Source organism: Camelus ferus, chromosome 23 (genome assembly GCF_009834535.1).
Source record: "Camelus ferus isolate YT-003-E chromosome 23, BCGSAC_Cfer_1.0, whole genome shotgun sequence".
Lineage (NCBI taxonomy): Eukaryota > Metazoa > Chordata > Mammalia > Artiodactyla > Camelidae > Camelus > Camelus ferus.
In genome coordinates this window covers 26,893,979-26,917,653 of record NC_045718.1, presented here as the reverse complement: position 1 = coordinate 26,917,653, position 23,675 = coordinate 26,893,979, and the positions used below count along the sequence as shown (strand labels likewise).

At 42.1% G+C, this 23,675-nt stretch overlaps 1 long non-coding RNA gene across 1 annotated transcript; it reads right to left on the bottom strand.

Moving 5' to 3' along the window:
- Positions 1 to 236: 236 nt before the first annotated feature.
- On the bottom strand, positions 237 to 8,151 carry LOC116659248. The gene is made up of 4 exons (XR_004314486.1): positions 7,131 to 8,151; positions 5,901 to 6,017; positions 3,530 to 4,057; positions 237 to 2,203 (listed from the first exon to the last, which is right to left on the bottom strand). It is a non-coding gene; the product is annotated as an uncharacterized LOC116659248 (long non-coding RNA).
- Positions 8,152 to 23,675: the final 15,524 nt, after the last annotated feature.

Below are 23,675 nucleotides of genomic sequence, written 5' to 3'. Positions count from 1 at the left end.
AAGTACTATGATAAAGTTAACTTTCAATTATCCCAATTTGTGGACTGATCAGGGGAACGGATAGAATTAAGAACCTATCACTTTGGTTTCTTTGCAGCCCTGGAAATCTCAGACACACCAGGAATTTTGTACAGATGAGATCAAGAAAATGAACAGTGAGAGCAGGTGAGAAACAGAAAACAAATCAGGAAATGGTAGCAGTGTGTGTGTGTGTCTGTGCGAATGTGTGTTTCTATGTCTGTGTCCCTGTGTAAATGTGTGCATGTGAGCCTGTGTGTGTCTGTATGTGAATGTGTGTGTGTCCATGTGTAGATGTGTGTGTGTGTGTGAGTCTGTGTGTGTAACAGAGATGTGCCTTTATCTAGCCCTGCCTGGCGTTGGTAGTGGCAGTGGAGATGTTGGACAAATAGAGGGTGAGGTGACAGTGAGAGTGAAAAGAAGGGAGGAGAGGACAGATGGAGACTAGAATTCAGCTGCTCTTTTTTTTTTCTGGCCTCAGTGGGCAGAGCCACCTCTCTCTTAACCAGCTACATCCCCACTCACGGTCCAGAGGCTCACGGCAAAGTGCAGGGCCAGGGGCACTCACCAGCTCCCAGGAAGAGCTCTGGTCCCAGTGCCTGAAATGGCTGTGAGGGCAGAGAAGGGCTCTCCTTCCCTAGAGACTTACCGGGTTACTGCACACGACTGAGCCGAGTCTGGAGGGAGTGGGCAGGGGCAAAATCAGAGTGACATAATCAGATGTTAATGGAAGCAAACTTGGTTAAAGCATGGGTATTTCTAGTGACTTAAGGATAGTTGACAGGGGGGAGTAATCTTAAAATATTTTAATAATTGGCTATTTTAAAATCACACTAAAATCTAGATTTCTGACTTCCCTTGAAAGTGTGAGATCTGGCCAGTCTCATGATGCATTCTCCCATGAGGACTCCATGCCGGAGTTGAATGGTGGCAGCCTTCACATCAGCCAGGAGTCTCTGGTTTCCCAGTGTCCCCACACACCTGCTATTGTTCCCAACCTATTCACCCATTTAAAATACCTGTGTGGCCTCAGGTAGCATTTGGAGCTTACAAATCCCGTTTTGTGAGGGGGGGGTGGAGGTTAAAAAAAAGTCATGAGAGGCAAGAGAAAGAGCTACTAAGAGGCTTGTTAAGGGAACCAGGATGATGGGAGAATCAGCTAAAAGCCTAAAAAAAAGGAAAATGGAGCCTTTTAAAAGTTAGAATCTTTTAGATGAATAATACAAATTAGGTATTGGGAAATACTTCTGACTAAAGATTTTTGAGAAAGAACTTTGGGAAAATCCAACAGTTATATTTCTGTGGTGCTAAAACACAGCTACACAGAAAGGGAACTAGATGTGTTTCATAATGATGGAGTTTGTAAAGGCACACATTTACAAAGTTTAATTAAGGCTCAGGAGTGTAAGAAACTCTGAAACGACAATTCCCCTTAGTTCGCACTATTATTATAAAAAAAATCTTTTTCAATTAGCCAGAAATCAGTTTCCTGTGCTCAGTTCAGCAGTGGATTCAAATCAATTGGGTAGATTTCAATTTCTGAAAAAGAAAGAACCCAAGCCCTGGTGTGTATCTTTCCATCTTAAAAAAAAAAAAAAAGTGATTAAATTCCAGTCCTGGGTATTAGAATTGTAAAAGAAAGAATATAAAAGGGGTATCTAAGTAAAACAGCCCAATTTGATTTAAAATATTCCACATATGCCCACAAAGCTCTTAATATTTAGGCATAAAATTACTGCAAATGAACTGGAGCCACATGTGGCCAGAGAGGCTGACGGTGAAATCAGCCAGAAACTGCTTATTCAGCCTCTTCAAACAAAAATGAATTGTTTTGATGAATGAGAATTCTTTAATGAATTACCATATGACATGCCAATAATTTTTTCAATGTCAGGCAGAGAAAGTTTTCATTTGTCTTTTGTTCCGGCTACAGGCTGCAGCTACTTAAACATAATGGAGGGTCATGGCGGCTGGGACAACACTCCCCATTACGGCTCCCCAGAGGCAGGCTGTGCCTACAGGGAACCCAAGAGAAGAGGGTGGGGTGGGTGTGGCTCTCCTCAAACCTCCAAGTCTCTGCCTGGTTTTTGTTTCCTCTTCACGGTGATGTGTGGCGGCATTTAATGAATCCAACGGGCAACATCTGGATACCAGCAGAGTTGAGTCCAGAGCTCATACAGTCTACCTGTTAGCACAAGTGTTGGGTCATCATGTTTGAAACTCTAGGTGCATAGGTCAGGGACAGTGTATGAAAAACTTGAGGTGTGACAGTGAGAAGAGGGGTGGCTGCTGGAGCCAGAGTTGGAAAGGGGAACAGAAGGGCTCCTGAGGGCCCCAACAAGGCCCCCAACTCAAAGCACCATCACAGCCAAAGGTCTAGAGCCAGGAGGGCAAGATGCAACCAAGACGTGAAACCCAGATGCCACACCAGGCACTTCTCGAGGACTCAGGTGAGCCAGAGCTTGGTGTGGGCACACACGGCATTGAGTGGATCCACTGTGTGCATCCTTTCAGGCTTGACCTTTGAAGGCTGCAAACTTAGCCCCTCTTTAATGGACATCTATGGTCTATCCTGCCCTGTATCCACTCCTCTCCCCACTCGGAGTCCAACTGGGTTTTGTGGGTCTGGCCACAGCCCTGGCTTTTGAGGTGGTTTGTAACCCAGGCCAATTGGAACAAATGGGACTCAAAGCTAGGACTTTTGTTAGAACTGTTGGGGGAAGGGAAATTTTGCTGGGCATCCTGAGAAGGTAAGACTTGATAAAGCCATAGCTATTGACAGCCATTTGTTACCATGAGCTTCCCTAGAACAAAACTGACCCACAGAAAAGATGGGCAGGAGCTCTTAAGAGACCAGCTGAGCCCCATACCCTAAGTACCTGACGTCAAGTTCCCCTATATGAATCCTGAATTCTCATCTTTCCTCCAGTCATTCTGAACTGGGATTTCATTCCTTTGCAACTAAAAAAGTCCTGACTAATGCTTTATCTTGGAGCTGTGGAGTCCTAACAGTGAATCGGGAAACAGTGCTGGACAAAAAGGGGAAGTTAATAGTGAGTTTGAGAGAAAGAGATGAAAACACATGCCTTAGGTGAAATGCTGCCATCTCAGCGAGCCTGCCTCTCTGTCAGAAGGAGTCTTTATGGTTTACTCCTTTACAAAACGTGCTCTGCTTTCCGTTAGGCTGATCAAATCAGTTTAAGCTCATCAGTCTTAACAAGAGACCCGCCTTGGTTAATGAGAAACAACCACAATGAAACATGACATAGCCATCACTTAGCCATGAATTATTTCCCATTTGTTAGAAACAAGGGAACTATTTAACCAGTTTGGTGTTGTGACTAATAAAATGTACTAATCAGTAGAAATTTAAAACTTATCGCTGTAGGGGCGGGTATAGCTCAGTGGTAGAGCACATGCTCTGCATGCACAAGATAGATAGATAGACAGACAGACAGGCAGCTAGGAAGATATCTCTAGAGAACTCTAAGACATAGGGGAAGCCTGTTACCTTATAAATTAATTGCAGTGATTGTGAAATTGTCCCATAAACTTTCTGTTCACGAGGGAAATGGTGCTGCTCTTTCTCTCTAGTTGGGTGGGACCTCTGGGCCATTGTGAATGTTGATGTTGATGGATATCAGGGATGAGGCTTCATGGTCATCAGTGAATCTTGCTTTGGAGACAGGAATGTGGCTGGAATGATGATAAAAACAGGATCCAGCTCCCAAGAGGTGGGATGAAGAGCTGGCAAGAAGCAAGGAAAAGGGCAGCCAGGCTGGGCTTAGGGGCCGGCTTTGTCCTGGTACGAACTGGAGAGAAAGCCAGGACCCAAGCAGGAGACAGTTAAGGCCAACCATGACACAGGCTGGGGCTCTTATTAAAAGCTTCTAAAGGAGCACAGTTATGACCACATTGGAGTTCCCCCGAATGGAGATCAGTTTTCAATATCTTACCAAGTTGGGATTCCATGGTTTTGGAACTGGGCACAGCAACGCATCTGGGAGCAAGTCACAGCAAGACCAGGGACTAATAGACGCTAAAGGAAAAAGGGACATGCATTAGATTACAAACTTTAGTTGTATTTCCTTGCCCCATCACCCTCTAAAATATATAAATATACACACACAGCTTTTGTGGAGAAAACACTGTCTTAACTAAACCCCAGAAGAAATTCACCCCACGTGTGAGTAAGGATGCAGGCAGAGCAAGTGACGCCATGGATAACGTCCAGAATTTTGAAGACAAAACAAGCACTTTTTCAACCACGTTTATTAGAAAGTCTGAACAGACAGCCTTAAGTTGTGACATATCAAAGGCATTCCTTAAGGGGGCTGAGATAATATGATCCTAGAGCTTTTCTTTCTGATTGTCGAATTTCACACAGAAATAGTTCTCGGAGGAATAAATACCAGTTCTCAAAGTGTAGCCTGTGGATGACCTGGAAGGGCTTTTTTACAAAATGTGGCTTCCTGAGTTTTATCCCAAAACTACTGAATCAGAATCTCTGGAAATGGGGCCAAACATGCATTTAAACAAATCCTCCAGTTAATTCTGATGTGCAGTAAATTTGTGCATAACAATGTGCCTACAGACATAAACATGGTCATTTATCTGCCTCTCAAAGATCAGGTGCCTACAAGCGAATCCTGGCAGCCCCTGGTTTTCATTGATTCTTGAATTAATTTCTAATCACTGTCTTTAGTGCAGAGATTTGGGATTGTTTGTTCGAGTGAGAACCATATGCTTTAAAACCAGACGTGAAGGAGGCAGAGTTGTCATTCTGTTGTGAACGTTTAGGAATAAGACATATATTTTCACCAAGTGAGAAGTTCAACTTCCTGCATGAGCTGGAAACCGCACTGACTCATCGTCAAGTACTTGGACAAGTTCTTGGTCAGCATCTGCAGTGAGCCTTGCAGAAGAGATGGCTGGTGGGCTTACCAGTCTTTCTCAGTCGAGGGCAGTTTCGCCCTCCAGGAGACATCTGGTGACGCCTGCAGGAATATTTGGTTACCATAACTGGAGGAAGGCATCGCAACTAGAGTAAAACAGGCATCAGGTGGGTAGAGGCCAGGGATGCTGCTACCCATCCCACGATGCAAACGACAGCAAAGAATTACAGATCCAGAATGTCTGCACTACTGCTATTGAGAAACCTCCAGGGTGAAGGGTGGTTTGCCCGTAAGGAGTGAACCCATAAAGAGTGGATTGATCCGGTAGATGGACAATACACCTTCCCACACTGGAAAGCCAGGGGTGCGGTGGGACAAGAAAGTGGAGTCAGGCAGCCAGACACTCCCAGAATGATGTTATGAGCTCTTGTTTGCAGGTTCATTTCCCCCACTGAATAACGAACTCTTTTAGGACAGTTTACTTCATCTCCAAATGAATTTTATTCATCATTGGCTAATTGTTCGTTCTTTCAGAAAATATTTATTGTTTGCCCATTTTATGCTAGAGGCTAGAAATTCAACCGCAAACTTGCCCCATAGCCCACTATCTAAAAACTCTTGTTGAATGATTTGCCCATTAAATTTGAGAATTTTTGCTGTGTAAGAATATATGATGAGTCAGGTGCTATAGGGTTGTTGGATTTTATTATGTAGTGACACAGGTGTTTATGGTGTAGAAAATGCAGGTAAATACATACTGATCCAATGAGAGCCTAGAGACAAACAAGCAAAACTGGGAATCCCTATTTTAAGAATCCAGGGAAGTGTCTCAAATCGATGTGCGAGCAGGTACTAGGAGTGAGTCCAGGACCACAGGCGCCTGCTGTTTATCGAGCTCTTACCTTCACCCTCACTCCTCCACCCCCACCCAAGGAAGCATAGCCCCAGGCAGCTTAAAATATGACATCCCGTGTGGCAGATACAGACCTGGTCACAGCTTCTGAGAGACCTTCCCAATGTCTAGGACCATGGGCATGAACACCGGAGGGCGGCATGCATACGAAGGCAGGACAGTGGACACAGCATGAGGATAGAGAGGGTTGGCTGGGGGAAGAGAGGTAGAGTGAGCCCAGCCTTCTGGAAAGACATCTGATTAACTCTCAGGATCAGTTCTCTGCTTTTCCATTCAAGAACCAAACTCCCCAAATTTTAGCGGGGCAATGGCTACCCAGATAAAAGATTTTACTTCCCCCACCTCCCTGGCCACAGATGTGGCCCTATGATCAGATGCTGGCCAATAGGATGTGAGTGAAAATAACATCTACCACCTCAGGGTTACATTATTAAAAGGAAGCTGTTGGCCCTGGGCTGTGGTTTTAGTGTCGGTTTCCCCCCCACCCCCACCCAAATTCACCTGTTGAAGCCCTAAACCTAGGTAATGATACTAGGAGGTGGGACCTTTGGGAGGTAATTACGTTTAGATAAGGCCATGAAGGTAGGGCCCCACGACAGGATTAGGACCTTTATAAGGAGGAAAGAGATCAGAGCTCTGTCCTCTCTCCACCATGTGAGGATGCAGCAGGAAGATGGCCATCCACAAGCCAGGAGGAGAGGACCCTCAGCAGAACCCATCCCCTGGCATCCTGATCTCCGACTTCCAGCCTCCAGCCTGAGAGAAACAACTGTCTGTTGTTTAAGGCACCCAGCCCATGGTGTTTTGTTACAGCAGACCGAGCTGACTGACAAGCACTCTGCTTCCTTTTCCCCTCTTCCTGAGGCCTGGCCTACATATGGTCCTTGGGAACCAGTTTTGATCCTGCAGATGGGGACAGCACCCCGAGGGATGGCAGACAACACGAAAGAAGGGACCTGGGTCTTGGGGTAGCATTGTGGCTCCAGCCAGCACACCAATCCGGATGCCCACCGAGCTCTGACTTTTCTGTAGAAGAGCAATGACTCGTCTATCTGGTTTAGCCCTCTTTCTCATCTATGTGAAAACAGCCAAACCAATATACTAATGAATAAAAAAATTGTTTCAAGCTGTAACTTTTTAATGAAAATGCACACAAATCCCAGGTGACCCGCCCCCTGCTGGCCCTGATACAGAGTGGGCGCTCATCATACCAGAGAAGTCAACAATGGTTTGCAAATCGCGGTGTAGGGACTGGCTGTGTCAGCCAGCCAAAGCATTCTTCACAAACTTGGAAGGGCTCTGACCTCCGTCATTTTCCCCAGATGATCCTGATGTGTGGCTCCTGGCCCACGACGCTGGTCTCAGGTGTGTACGAGCCCCTCTCTGCTTTCTGCCCCTTGTGGCGCAGGCTGCCGGGACATCGCTTCTGCCCTCCTCCTCTGGGTTGGCATCTGCTGGGGTTCTTCCCTCTGGCTCAACATCTTTGGCTCTCCACCTGCTCCTCAGCAAGTCCGCAGCTTCCCCAGGGGTAGGATCACTGCCCCTCCAAATATGAGGCCCCGGTCCCCCCAGCTTCAGCCTGGACAAACTCTCGCCAGAGCAGTCTCCCCTCCAGGAAGAGGACTGGAAAATGGAGGGAAGGTGACAACCAGGGCCCCGGCTGGCCGATGTCTTGCCCTGCAATGGTGAGGGAGAACCGGCCAGCCTCGTTTATAAGCCCCAGAGAGCCAAGGCCAGCTGTTTGGGGCTTGGCAGCCCCCAGAGGGTGGGGGTTTCCTGTGGTGCCAGGGGCACGCCGCAGGCATGCCAGAGGTCCCTGTGCCGTCCCTCAGGAAATGCGCTGCCACCCATGGAATGCCGAACCCTGGAGAGTTCTTGATCACTTCCTTAATTACTCCAGGGTACTTCTTGGAGATGCCCTGGTGAAGATCCCCAGGGAAACCCTCCAAGTCACTGGTCTCCTCAGAATCCCCTGGAGGGTTTGTTACCACCCGGATTGCTGGGACCCCACCCTGGGGTTTCCTAGTCACCAGTTCTGGGGTGGGGCCTGAGAATGTTCGTGTCTGACAAGTTCTAGGTGATGCCAAGGCTGCTGGTCCAGGGACCACACTCAGAACCACTGCTCTCAGTGTCTGATGCCTCGGGCGGAGAAGGTAGCTGTGGAAACTCCTCTATGCAGCTCATGCAGTTTTAGGCTGAGTAATTCTCTACAGGTTAAAAAAAAAATCGTGCAAAGGAGCGGGAAGGGAACCCAGAAAGGAGAAGACATCACAGACCACAGAATCCGACAGAACTCTTGGATCTGATTCTGTCCTAGCCTGGCTGTGTGATCAGTATCTGTGAACCTTCGTATTCTTTTCTGTGAAAATGGGGGGTACAGAGGGGAGGGTATAGCTCAGTGGTATAGCACGTGCTTAGCATGTAGGAGGTCCTAGGTTCAATTCCCAGTACTTTCATTAAAATAAATAAATAAACCTAATTTCCTCCCCTCCTCAAAAATAAAAAATAATCATAATAATTAAAAATTAAAAATTTTTTTTTAAAAAATGGGGATACAATATCCTTTTAATAGGATTGTTGAGACAACTGAATTACTCAGTGTCTAGGAGGCTCATGCCATACAGGCCTCAGGCACACAGCTGGCAACCAGGACAGGGTATTTAAGCCACTCCCATTTCCCACAGTGTTCCCCAGACAGTTTTATGACAGTATTCTGAAAATCCTGAGGCACTAGACCCCAGGTATGGATTGATCCCTTTCTTATTTCTGAGTGTCAAAGTGAGGGGAAGGTTTACCTTCTTAATTTACACTGTAAAATTCTCTAGACGTTACTTTCTATTTAATACTTGGTGTGATCAACTCTCCTACTAAACAGAGAGAATTAATTCCATTTGCTCTAAAACTACCTACAAAGGGTATATTTTCTAGGACGATGTGCTTATAACGTCTGTGATTTACACCAGCAGCTTTCTCGCCGGGTGGGAGTTTTAGTGATTCTCTCCAGCAAAAGAGTGAGAGGAAGAGAAGTAAAAGTCTGTAAAGCTGAAGTCTATAAAATTCTAGCCCGATCCTCCCCAATAGTTCCAAGGGACCTGCTGACACTCACCCCACAAAGAAGCCACTGAAGCAAGGGGTTCAGTCCCCTGCTTCTGTTGCGCTCCCAGCTCCTGTCCATAGAAACTCTCGGTAATCAATCACACCTCCTTTAGGATTTATTTTTAGTCTAAATTAATCTTTTTAAATCTCCTTTATTCTTTTACATTCTATCTTTTTTTTTGCATTCTTTTTTTTAATTGAAGTATAGTCAGTTTACAATGTTGTGTCAATTTCTGGTGTACAACATGTTTCAGTCATACACATACATACATTTATTTGTTTTCATATTCCTTTTCATTATAGGCTATTACAAGGTATTAAATGTAGTTCCCTGTGCTGTACAGTAGGACCTTGTTGTTTATCTATGTTATATATAGTATTTAGTATCTGCAAATCTCAAACTCCCACCCTCATTATCCCCTGGTTACTATAAGTGTGTTCTCTATGTTTGTCTGTTTCTGTTTTGTAAATATATGTCTTTTTTTTTTTTAGATTCCATGTATAAGTGATATCATATGGTATTTTTCTTTCTCTTTCTGGCTTACTTCACTTAGAATGACGATCTTTAGGTCCATCCATGTTGCTGCAAATGGCATCATTTTATTCTTTTTTATGGCTGAGTAGTATTCTAGTGTGTGTGTGTGTGTGTGTGTGTGTGTGTGTGTGTGTGTGTGTGTGTATACACATCACATCTTTATTTATTTATCTGTCAATGGACATTTGGGTTGCTTCCATGTCTTGGCTATCTTGGCTATTGTAAATAGTGCTGCTGTGAACATTGTGGTGCATATGTCTTTTCAAATTATATTTTTCTCTGGATATATGCCCAGGAGTCTCCCTTAGTTTTTAAGAGTTGATTGTACAGTGTATGGACTACCAAAATGTTTTGCTTCTGCTTTTTCTTTTCTTGGAAGCCATTTTTTTTACATCTTCAAAAACTTAATAGTGTTTCGTACACACTGGGCTCAATAAATATCATTGTCCGGCTGAATAATCTCTTCTGCCTGCCTTTTCAAAATTTTCCTGTTTATAAGATCTAGAGGAGTCAGAAGAGACAAAAGCAAAAGACACTCCAAAGAGGCAGTGCTTGTTAGCCAACGCTGGTAGACGTGTAGGGGAGGGACTTACTTACAAAGCCAGAGAGGTGGAAGCTAGTGGCTTGGTAACCCTATCAAAGAATTTCAAAACTAAACCATTCAGGTTCTTCTCTTCCCATCATCACTGGGGTGGGGCTCGGTAATTTTATGGCCCTTCTCAATTATTTTACCTGATCTTCCCATACTGGTCATCAACTAGTTTAGCAAACTTTTTTCTCCAGAGCAGGGCCCTGAGCAATGAGTTAGTGCTCTTCAGAGGTAACCAAAGTGGTCAATGAGAGGCACAAGGTGGGAACCCAAGTTGTCTATCAGGGGCAAAACGGAAGCAGAAGTAGAGGGAGGACATAGCTTGACTATAAGCATCATAATTCACAGCCTAACTTCTTCCATTGTTCGCCCTCTCAGTGAATAATAGCACCATCATCCATCTAGTTGATCAAGCCAGAAATCCAGGCATAATTTCTGGCACCTCTCTCTCCCTAAAAATCTCCCCATATTCAATCTAGCATCATGTCCTACCAATGCAATTTTGCCTCTTAACTATCTCTCATATCTGTCCATTTCCTGTTACTTCTACACCACCCAGTCCAAACCGTTGTCTCTCCTCTGGAAACTGACAGTCTCCCATCTGGCCTGCCTGCAGCCATGCCTGTCCCCTTCCAATCTCTCCTCCATACTGCAGTAGAGTGGCCTTTCAACAAGCCATCTGATGGTGTTACATCTCTTCCTAAAATCATTCAGTGACTCCCACGTGCTTATAGGATAAAGGCAAAACTTCACCTGGCCCTGGATGGTTTGGTCTCTGCCTACCTTTCCAGTCTTACCATTCACAAAGTGCCTGACAGATACCCTCAATATTTGCTGAGTAGCAAATACGCCACATCTAGCCACAGATCAAATAACTAAATCAATTAATGAACAGAGAAATGAATATGCCACCTTCCCCCTAGGACTTCGCAAAATAATCTCCCTATCCACCAATGGAATCTTGAAGGGATCTTCATATATGACAACAGACACAGGGTTCTCATTAAAAGTTAAGTTCTACTGTGTTCCAGTATTCTGAATCTTAATTTGCTTCACTCATCCCACACCTATGTCTTGGCTCCCTTTTCAAAACCCATCCTGGTGACAGTTATATCATCTCATGCATTTATCTTGATACATAATCTTATTTCTCAGGACTTAACCCAGCTGTCTTCTGAATACATTTTAATTCTCTATTATGGCTCCTGTGCCCCTCCAGTGTTGCCTGTCGCTTGGAGCCATCCTTTCCTTCTTCCCACATGGGCAGCTCCGATCTGGTTTGCCCTAGAATCACAGGATAGACCCACACATAGCCAAAGCCCTGAATTTTTTGGATGCCAGGGCCACCAACCCTAGAGAAACTAGTTCAGTGTCTCTTGGAAAGATCCTAGAATCTGCATTTTAACTAGCTTTTTGGATAATTTACTGTGCCACATCTGGGCTGCAGCAACCCCAGAATTTGCCCAGGAGCCCCTCTGCTGATTCTCTGCTCTCAGCTCCATGTGTGCAGGCCAGGATGCCAACTCTTCTATATCAGGGTCTAAAAGGATAGTCTAAAGAAATAGCCATCCCTCTGATACAGTATTTCTTAAACCATCAAAGTGTTGTTGAACAAAGCTTCATAGATAACATAGCCCAAACTTCAACAAAGGCCAGAATTTTAATAGAACAAGAAGACAGTAGGACTCTTTTTTCAGGATCTATGCTCAATGTCATGAGATATATGATCAGTTTGTACTTTAAAACTCTGGTTATCACTCACATAAAAGAATGTCTTGTGAAGATTCTTAGCATAGAGGCTGGCACAGTATAGGTGATCAATAAATGTTTTTTGAATGAAGAAATGATTCCAAAGTATAGTCCCCCACCAAAAACCACCCTCTCCAATGATAGAATTAATGGATTGTCTTTGAAATCAGGGCTGGAAATGGCCCAGGCAGATGTCTTTACAAGCATCTTCTCATTTTCTATATTTAGAAGTTGAGACCCAAACACCAGCCAACTGAATCCTTTCTGTCTGAGAGTGGACTTATTGGTTGGACTCAGTATCTGGGCTTCTGCTGAGAAGAAATATTAATCAGATCATTGAGTTTTGAAATGATCTCTTTTTGTATGTAAAAGCTATTAAAGTACACTTAAAATCCAATGGCTTGCACATTTTACTCTGAATGCCCTACCAATCAGTTGTTGGAGTAGCCTTGGTTTGAAGTCAAATGAATGTTTCTTTCATATTTGGAAAGACAAGTGATAACACGTTAAGACTGAAAAAATGGCAAAGTAGCATGGGCTGCTGACTCTCTCTCCTGGATCTAATCCTGGATAGAGACATCGTTGAAGATATGGAAAGGCTTAGATGGGAGGGCCATAAAGTGGAACTCAACAAGTAACACAGGAGGAGTGTGGTCCGGAGTTAGAGAAGGCCAGAGCCACTGGATCTCGTCCTTCCTCTTGTTTCCCTTCCCTTCCTTGCATCTGCCTGTGAAGATCATTTCATGCAGCAATATTAACTCTGCACCTAGAAAAGGTGGAACTGGACAGGTAACCCGAGGGCAATGTCAGTGCCCACCAGAATAGGAAACACAGAAGAAAGGCAGGCTGGTTGGCTGGCAGGAGTCCAAGTTCTCCCTGTCACCCAGCCATGACCACCTTTCCTGGGACAGAAGCAATGGGAGATTCCCTGAGGGGCTGATGATGCTAAAGTAGGGAAACAGGGAGTGGCTGAGCAAGCGTGCAATACAAGGGTCTGTTCACCTGAGGAGAAGCCCCATCCTCCAAACCTAAACTACCCTGGAAAACACAAGCAAGGTTTTCTCTCTCCTCCAAGGCAAACATTGGTAGTCAACACAGTTGAGAGCCCTAAAAGAAGACAAACTCATAGAGAAAAATAAGACAACTGTTTCCCAGAAGAAGCAAAAGTAATGGGAAAGACAGAACAAGAATTTAAAATAAGCATAATTAATAACCCCCAACATAAGGGAGGATATTGGACACTTGTGAGAGGAACAAGTGACTATGCAGATAAAGCTATTAAAATATTGCACACAGAAAAATATAATTTTCCAGGTAAAGGATTCAATGGGTAAATTACGTTTCAGAATGGATACAGCTGAAAAGATTTAATGAGCTGGAAGATCAAATCAAAGGACTCTCAAGGAAAGCATCAAGAAAGGAAAGAATCAGAGAAATGTTAAGAGGTATAGAAAACAAAAGTAAACACGTCACTATCTGCATAATAGGGATCTCTAAAGGAGAGAAATAAATACACGAGAAAAAATATTTGAAGAAATAATTTCCAAGAATTAGAGAAAGATAGAATGTTTAGATTGAAAGGTCTCAACCAGTGCTAAACAAGACTAAAAAGGGTGGGGAAAAAACACAGTTAGATGCATCCTAGTGAAATGTAAGAATATCAAAGATAAAGAGAACATTCTGAAAGCTTACAGGGAGAACTAGCAGGTCCCCTTAAAAGAAGTGGGAACCAGACTGCTACCAGGATTCTAGATAACAGTGAAGAGCTACCTTTAAATTACTGAAGATAAGAAGCTTTGACCCTAAACATTTCTATTCAGCCAATCTTTTATTTAAATATGAGGACAAAATGAAGATATTATGAAACATACTGGGTCTATGGAAAATTTATATCACAGATTTATACCTCTTTGCAAGAATTCTTAAGGGATACACTTGAAGAAGGAAAATTAATCCAGAAAGAAGCAATGACATGAAATTTTTTTTTAAAAAGTACTAATATGTGATATATATAACATGGATGAACCTTGAAAACACGATGCTTAATGAAAGAAGCTAGTCTAAAAGGCCACATATTAAATGATTCCTTTAATATGAAATGTTCCAAAAAAGAAAATCCACAGAGACAGAAAGCAGCTTAGTGATTGGCAGGGGCTGAGGGAGGAGGTGAGGAGTGGTTGCTAAAGGATGTGGGGTTTCTATTTTGGGGTGATGAAAATATTTTGGAATAGATAGTGGCAACAGTTGCACAACCTTGTGAATCTACTAAAAGGCACTAAATTGTACACTTTAAAAAGTAATTTTTAAATAAATGAAAAAACAACATTAGGAAAGTTTAAAAAACAAAAAGGAGCAATGATAACGCCTGTCCCGCCACACAGCCCCCCTATGGATGCAGAGGCTGAAACAGCTTCTCCCAAAAGCCAGGCGCTTCATCCGGAGCCCCCACAAAGCAAGAATGAGGGGATTGAAAGCACTTTGATTGAAAGAGCCCTGGCACGTTAGCTAGATTCCTCTATCAACTGTAACAAGGAAGGAGCAGCCCGCCTTTACAAATACACTGATATAGAGGAACCGCTTTGGAACCAGCGGCTGCTCCAGGAGCAGTGGGCGAGCTGTGCACTTTGGATATGATTCCTAGAGAAGCCTCTGCCCAGTAGGACTTGTCCCTCTGCAGCTGAAGGCACATTGGGATCCCTCACCCCCCCATCACATCCACGGGGAAATTCCATCAAAATCCTACTGAGAGGGTTAGAAGACAAATAGATGGGCATGTGGAGGGGAGGGGACTCAGATAATGCACCGCCTCTGGGGGCCAAGTGGCTGTACTTTATGAGCAACCCAAGCCCTGTGGAAGACCACCCTGTTATACAGGATAGTAATAACTTGTCCCTAGGGCTTGCCCTATGGGATGAATGAGAAAGCATATTTAAGTGGTGTCTGGTACAATGTCATAATCAATAAACAACTGATACAGGGATGAGGAATGACCGTGCCCAGCCCAGTGTCTAACTCACAGCTGTCATTCAGCAAAGGCAGCTCTTAGGGCAGGGAGAAACAGAAGATCCAGGTCTGAAGGAGAAGTGTCAGGAACAGCGAGGAACTTCTGAGGGTTCTCTACAATATCCATGAAAATATCGTGTGTAAAATAAATTCATTTGGGGAAATGTCATTATTTAATAAAAGAAGTCCTTGCTGATAAAACATTCATCATAGATTTGTTTTAAAAACTAAATATTTTTCCAAAAAATGAATACAACCCAAAGCACTCTAGATTTAATGAAATGTCTTGATGATAATAAAACTCTTGATCAAGCCCCTCCAAAAAACTAAATATTTTTCTAAATAACATTCCACAAATCACAAATTTATTTACATCCCACTTCCCTAAGCAAATCTATTGCTTTGAATAAGTCTCACCTGTATTAATATTTTAAATATTTTAATAACATTTTAAAAAGGTGAATGAATGCTTACTACTTCATTGTGGAAAATGAGAAAAAATTAGCTTAATTACCATAGGAAGGACTTAGTGTAGACATGAGGAAAAGCAGATTAGGGGCAGCCATGAACACAAAGAAATTCCCAATTAACTTTGTTACGTGAATATCTTCACATAAATCATTAAAGACACCACAAAGACACCTGGTTTCATCGGTTATTTAGGAATCAAGAGTCAATTAATGGAAATTCCTTGATATTGACAATTTTTATATTTTACAAATGCACTTCCAGTCTGGTTTTGGCAAACATGTAGATCTGAAAGGAATCTGGTCATTTCATTGAATTCTATCATTTTCACAAGTGGAGTCTGAGAGCCCAGCAGACTGAGTTGATAAAGGTTGCACAGCCAGTTACCCGTGTGCTCAGGACTGGCATCCGGTTTTCCTGATGCTATTTCAGTGCTCTTTCGGCCACATGATATCATTACCACACTTGTCTTCTCTTTCACTGCTGTTCTCCTAAGTCTTTATTCATTCAGTTACATCCTCTACATTGAATCCAAATTCAGCCCAAATACTTTCCCTTTTCAAGACTTCTTGCTCAGCATCAATGGTCCCCTGTTGCTCAGAACCTAATCTCACTGGGTAAGGGCTGTATGTCCTCCAATATTTCACTTGATGGAATATATCTTCAATATATTTAATAACAATATTCATGATATTTGATTATAGTCATGAGGTGCTGTAGGTGTAAATTATGACTTTCACCATTGAAACCCTAATTTTTAGAAACGGGAAGAGTGGTGTGGGAAAAATGTTCTCACCACTGGTGAAAAATCACGTTTTCACAGGGTTTGCAAACAGGGAAATATTTGTGGTTTTGTCTCATATGTTTTGCTTTTTTTGGCAAAAGCAAAAGGCAGTTTTCTTTGCAATAAAAACGGCCTTTCGTTTTCGCCAATGCTTCACATCCATTTTTGCCAAGCAAAAAGCTGTTTTCCCAGGAGAAAACAGCTCAAGCTGAAATAAAAGTGAAGCACAATTTATAAAATTTCCCTCTTTGAAAACAAAAATCATTCCACTCAATGCAAATGCCACCTAAGGGGCCTTGCACAGAGAAAGATAATAGGAGGACCATGGCTAAAACACACATATAAACAAGCTTTCTAGGAGATACAAAAACAAGTCCAAAGTCATATGGTAGAAGGTTTTTAATCATGCCCAGAATTAACACTGAGAGCCCAGTTTTCACCTCTGTAATCAAAGTGTGCCTCAAATTTAACTCAACACACTCTTGGTTGTAACCATCTGTGCCATTCACTTGGGATGGCTTCTGTATTAATAACATCTTCCATCTTATTATCATACCATGATCCATTTTGATACTTAGCAAAATCATACAAATTAGGAAGAACAGGCATTGTCTCCTGTTTATATAATTTTCACCAGACATTTAAGGGAGAAGGTGTGCTGTTCAGACGGTCAGCCCCAATGAGGAGACTGAAGCTCACTAGCATTTCTTTGTCACCGTGATAGTGCCAGAACCTGGACTAGAACCTAGGTGTTTTGATTCTTTCTTTGTACTTGAACCCGACACACTTTACAATAAACTCTGATCAGAAGGTCTTAATATGGCCATGAAATTTGTTTTTATTTCTGTTCCATTGTGTTTGCTTTACATTTTCCATAGTGTGTTGACATTTAATACCTTCTGATGTGTCATGGTATATTTGTCAACAGGTAATCTCTGCTGTTAGAAAGACAAATCCCTTAGAAAATTTTGGTTTGGAAAAAATCAGAAATTTCAGGCAGCCATGCCAATTGCAAATAGATGATATAGCAATGGTCACCTTTACTGGCCATTTATTTTTATGAACAGCAATATATAATGAGCTATTCCTTGAGACTTAGCCTTTGGGGAAATTTTTTTATTGAATGTTTTCAAACAAAAGATGTAATTCAATTGCAAAATGATCCTCAAGTTCTTAACTTATTTTAAAAAAGGTTTTTGACTCTAAAATTCCACATTTATCAGAACTATTAATTTATAACTTATAATGTCACATTCAAGCAACCACAAAAGATAAGAATAAATATTTTACATATATTACAACCTACATGTGGACATTCAGGTAAATCTTGCTGGTGTGCCACAGACGTATTTTTACTTTTCCCCTCTATTTATCCTAGCCCTAGACACTTCTTTTGAACAAGAGCTTGAGTTATATCTACTTGAAAGTGTCAGACTTCTCTGATCTTCCATCTTTCCCAATGTCGCTGCACATTATAATCTGTGCTACAAAACTTACTACTATGTCACAGAAATTTATTCTTAAAATGGTAAATTTTATATGTATATTTATCACATCAAAAAATTTGGGGAAAATATGAATTTATTTTAACCAAGGCCATGTTTAAGTCTAAAGAGCTTAAAAATAAGGCATTTTTGTAATTGTTTCTTTAAAAATTTACCACTTAATTGTATTACTTCTTGGATTGTTTCACACGTGTACATTATTTATTATAGCTTCTTAACGAGATTGATTGCAAGCTTCCTGAAAGTTTGAATCATGTCTAAACATTTCTAAGTCCTTCTCAACACTTATAAGAGTGCTGTGACAGAGCAGATAATAAATCAGTAATTACTGATTTATTAGGAAGGATTTAGTTGGACACATCTCAATTTGATGCTTCTCTTAAAGTTTTAATAAATGTTGAGAAGATAGTCCCATGGAAAGTCACAAAATCTCATTTTATCTCAAAACCCTCAAAAATTATTATTTAATCACTTGATTCTGTAACCAAATTACCCTTTATATTTGTAAGGAGGAGATCTCACAGAAGCAGAAATGGAGCATACCCTGTAGTAGTAAACAGCAATTTGCAGTAACTAACTGTAGGGTGTGGTACCTTGGACAGCGCCTTGGCATGTTTTGTGATACAACACTCACTTGAGTGGTATATTTGATTAAGTGAGGCTTCAGAAAGCAAGCAACTAAGAAATGGGCAGGGGTGGAAGCAGCATGACAGACAGCAGAACAGTAACACTCAATTAGTGCATTAGTGCACTTCAGAAGCCCCTCGGGCACCACTCGGAAGCCTTGGGCTTCCTGTCTCCTTGTGCATCTTGAGAGGCTGGGGGCTCCCTAGAGTCTGCATCAGTCAGGTGATGGCAGGACATCTGGAGCATGTCTGCTGATGCCGAGTCGCCCTTCACTGACAAGAGGAGAGCAGACCGGGCCAGCTCCAGCCACACGGCTCTAACATGAGTACACCGCTTGCCCTCCTGCATGCACTGTGGAAAGGCCTTCAGTTCAGCAAGGGCAGGATGGTGCCTGTCACCCTTCCCTCTCCAAAGTGAATGTTAAGAAGCTGACATTTATCAAAGTGAACAGACACCTGCTGCCAGTAAAGCATACCCTGAATAAAGGCACATAGAAGAGCATCTAGAGAGTTTGTGATGAGAACCAGGGGCTCTTGAGACCGAGTGCCTCCAAATGCAAGCTCTCCCTCACACTGTGCATGACATTTTATTACAACCAGCTATATCCCTGCAAGAAGGGAAGTCTGTGTCCACGATCTTACTTTGCGGAGATAGAGGAAACGAATGCAGGCTTCTTCTTGAGATATATTCTAGAGTCTCAGCCTTTTGTTTCTTCTTTCTCACATACAGCAGTTCATTTATATTCTACTGGGCTTCTGCACATAAAATTCATCTCTGTGTGGGTGGAAGTAGCCCCAACTTACTTCTGTGCTGTTCACAGAGTTATTTTCATTATTGGTACATGATGTGCTATCTCTGTAACTCACTGTACTTAGAGGAACAAGTGTTGGACTCTGAAGGGGTAAAATCCAGTTTAATTGCCTTAACTCTCCTGCTGCCAGCAGGGTAAACATTGCTTTTCATCGCTTCTCATCAAATCCCTCTACCATCAAACGTAGGTCTCTACCTTCAATAATAAAACTGGTGTGAACTTCCAGGACTTAGAATTCAAGTTGTGCTCAATGCTCTCCATTTCTATCACATATAACAGAAAAAGTAAAACTAATTTGGTGTGTTCCATAGCCCCTGCTGAGAAACTCACTTGGCCATCATGAAAGATCTGAAACTTAATTGCAAAAGTCTACAGGTAAGGATTTGGTCTGGTTTTGGGAGAGATAGCTAGCGTTTATTGAGTGACTTCCATGTGCTAGACATTTTCTCAGGTTTTAATTCATTCATTAGGTTCACAATAGCTCTGGAAAGTGAATATTACTAAGCTCCTCTTGTGGATGAGAAAACAGAGGCCTAGAGAGGTTAAATAACTTGCCAGCCGTCATGCAGCTGAAAAGTGGCAGAGCCTGGATTTAAAGTCAGGACTGCCTCTGCCAGGGTCCAAGTCCTTTCCACTCTGCTATGCTGCCTCTCCCGGTTGGTGCAGGCCCTGCCGGACAAGTGCCACATCAAGCATCATTTGGAGTGCAGCAAAGGAGAAAGCCGAGTGGGCCCTGGTCAAAAAGTCATAAATGCTCTCCGTTCTTCCTTACCCATAACGTGGTGGCACTTGCAGAAGGAAGCGGGCCTCCTGCCCATCAAACCCCTTTGGAGGAGGCTGAGTACAGCTGGGTCACTACACATTCTTGCTATCATGTTTCTCAGGCATCATAAGGTACCATTAGCCTTCAGTTAGTCTTTAATGTCTGACTCTGGCTTTCCAGCTTACTGGGATAAGAGGAGATACCTGAGAGGGATGCAAAAAAAAAAAAAAAAAAAAAAAAATCCCTCCTCAAAACCAAGACCTCAGATCAGAGAGCTTGAGAGTTCTCAGTCTCCATGGGCCCTGGAGCCAACCTGTCCAAGTTCAAACATGGCTTTGCCGCTTACTAGATGATTAATTTCAGGCAAACTGCTTCCCTTTTCCGTGTCTTGGTCTCCTCATCTATAAAAATGGGAAGAATGACAGTATATATTTCACAGCATTGTGGTGGAGATTTAATAAGTTAGTAAATACACAGCACTTAGATGATACCTGCTGCTTAGAAAGGGTGTTTAGTTATTGTTGCCTCGTAGGCAGATTGTCCCTGTGCACTGTGGCAATGACCCATGGAGAGATTTCCTTGCTTCCCCTAGAACCACAGCATGGCTGATCAGGAGTCCTTACAAGTACCTGGGAAGTTGAGCTTTTGTTTTCTGTTTGATATGCCCTTGAAGCAGGCCTGGATACTTTCCTTTGTATCCATGGGTGTATTCCTCATTTCAGGCTTCTGTTATTTGGAAATGGGAAGGGGCAATGCCACATGCCTTGTGCTGGTAACTCTCTTCAGTTGAGAACAGAACCAATTTCACATCCTTCCCACTGGCCTTTCCCTGGAATCCATCGTGATCATATTCCATTTTATTCAGCCTATTTCATGGGCTGTGGATCTGTTCTATGTTCTACAATATTTTTCGAAGATCCAGAAGAATCACTGAAATGAAAGATCCTGAGATCTTGACCACAAGGACCTTCTGGCCTGTATCCTTTTGTCAGCCTTCCAATTTCCTTTGCATCTACAAGAATTCAACCTATTGATTTGTTGCTTTTCTGATGATGGTACCTTAGTATCCACATACATATTCAGCTGAGCTTGCTGAAGTTGGCAGCATTTATTATGTCCTGATAGTGTGGTGCAGCTGTAGTTAAGAAACATGACTGAGTGTATTCTAAGACAATTATTTTTAATATCTCTTTCCTCCTCCATTTATACAAGTAGAAATGTTTGGAAAATGTGTAATGAGATGTTTCTGTAAAATCTTATCCAATATTTAAGAATTATTGGCCCATCTTTATGGGCCAAGTATTGTTCTCAGCACTGCTCTCATGCTTTGCTCTCATGGAACATGCATTCTAGGAGAGGAAACAGCCAATAGACAGTCACTAAACAATCAAGACACTGTGGGTAAAGTACTATGGAGAAAAAGGAGGAAGAGGTAGAGGACGAGGAAGGAAAGGGGGCAGGGAGATCTGGGCAATAGGACAGAGAGTAGGTTATAGAAAAGGCGGCAGCACAGGGCTATTTAAGCTAGAGGACGTGGGGAAGTCCTTTAGGAAGCAGTGACATTTGAGACCTAAAAGAAGAGAGAGCCAGACACTTAAGTGTCAGGGGAATAGTCTTCCAGGGTGAAGGGACAGCAAGTGCAAAGTCCCTGGGGCAGAAAAGAGCATGCTCTTCAAGTCAGAGAAAGCGTTCCAGTGTGGCTGAAGTAGGAGGAGAGTGGTACAGCACACAGCTGGAGGTGTAGAAAGCAACCATATCAGGCAGGGCCTTGGGGGCCATGGTAAAGAGTTTGCATTTGGTGGTGAAAACATGTCTGGCATGTTAGCGACTTGTACTGCATGCCAGGAACCACACGAAGATCTTTCCTTCCTTTGATCTGGCAAACTCTTCCTCCAACTTTCACAACCATTTGCTACACCAAAATTTTCAACAGTGCTAAAGTAAAGAAGAAAAAGCATAGGAAGGAAGCAAGTTTTAGAGAAACATTGCCAAATCTGGATGGAAAGGGAAAAAAATAAATCTTTACTGAGTGCTCATATTCTTAAAGCTGTGGTGCCTTGCATCTGGTCTGTTATGAAGGCAAAGATTGGTCAGTTAACAGCAATTTAAGTTCCTTTGAGTAACAGTTTTAATTGTTTTAAAGCAAATCATTGGTATCAGATAGGGCAGTTTATCTGTTACAGACACATTCAAAATCCCAGACATAATTCATAAATTAAGTAGTATAAATAATATAGATTTTTCCTGGTTCCAGAATCTGAACTTAAAATCGGATGAGACAAGGGCAGCTAATTCCTCAGTTATGTGCCAAAAAATCCAATGTTCAGAAGCAAAAACTGGAGTAGAAAGGTAGCAGAAACCCCTTAGATAAACTAGGTATTAAACGATGCCTTAGATAATTGCTCTGTGTAATTTGTTAGTTTATGCATTAACTGTTATTGCACCATTAAGACAGCATCTATTTTTTTGTCGAATGTGGTACAAACTGCTATTTTAAATAGCTAATCAAACAGTATTTAGAAAATTAATGTCATTTATTTTTAAGGTCTTTCCTTTCATTGTTTGCTTTAATTTATTGAAGGTTCTGCTCTGCTCTCTGTAACATTCAGAATGAAAAGAATAAGAAAACCTTCAACAGCAAGACCACATGAGAACAAATCACTTCCTCACCACAGTGAACAGAAGAAGGGAAACTCCTTGATTTAGGAATAAGAATGTCCTCACTCACAGATTTAATTAAATAACTAAATGTTAATAAAGGTTAACATTTGCTTACTTAGGAAGCGATACATTCCCCATGTTCATTTTCCAAATAAGAAACTTAAAAATCGTAAGGATTCAGGAAATAATCTCCAAGACAATGCATTTTACAAACTCTAGCCAAGAAGAAGTCATCCCACCTTCTTCTCTTTTTTGTAAAAGTAATGCTATTCATTGTCCTTCCATGTATTTGAAGCCAGGAAGTAAAGATCTCCCCAAATTTAGAGAATAAAATCCCTTTTCTAACAGTTCCTCTTAGAATGGGCTCCAAATTGCAAAATAAAAAATACAGCATACATCTCTTCTCTGTATTTATATCTTCTGTATTTACATCAGAAGTGAATTTTAATTTAGGAAGCACAGTAACTTGTATTTTAAGAACAAATTAGCCTCATTAGCTAGTGCAAAATGCTGCTTCTCCAGCTATCATTTTGAGATTTTTTAAAAATTAGATTCATCCTTCCTTTGCCTTCAGAAGCCAATCATCAGACAAAGTGACAGCCTCCAGCTACGCATAGAGAATATGGTAGATCAACTGTTGCTTTCGGTCACTGCCTTTGCACGTACCGGAGCACCCCGAAGGGTGGAAAAGATAAGCCATCTGCCACAAGCACTTATACAGGGAGTATACTAAAACTAAATTTAAAAACGATCACCTCTGAGTGGAACTTTGCAGAGAAACAGGCATCCGGGGAGATTTCTGGGGTTCTGACAGATGAACAGTTCCACTTAATTCTTCAGTGTTGAAGGGTCATGGCCAGGGTAAATCTAATAGCTTTGGAATGAAAAGTATGATAACAACGTAAGTCATATTTTTCCAGCCCTGGCCCTCCTTTTACTCTCCTAAAAAAGATATTTTAATAATATCATAGCTGTTATTCCCAGGAAGCTTTCCTTCTTGTAAATGTCAGTCCTGCATTTTTGAACTACAGTATATACATTCATGCTAGTTACCCTTTAGTAATTCTTAACTCATAGGTAAAAATCAGGAAAATACCCTTAAGTTTAAATGCTCCATTCTTGTTTTCTTTTAAGCCAAATCACCCAGTCCATTTTTCTCATAAATCAGCCTGTTGCTTGTTGATCACTGCTGTTGCTTTATGCTGATTTCCCTCTAGTTCCTCTATATCTGTCTGCTCCCAGGATACACAGACCTGAA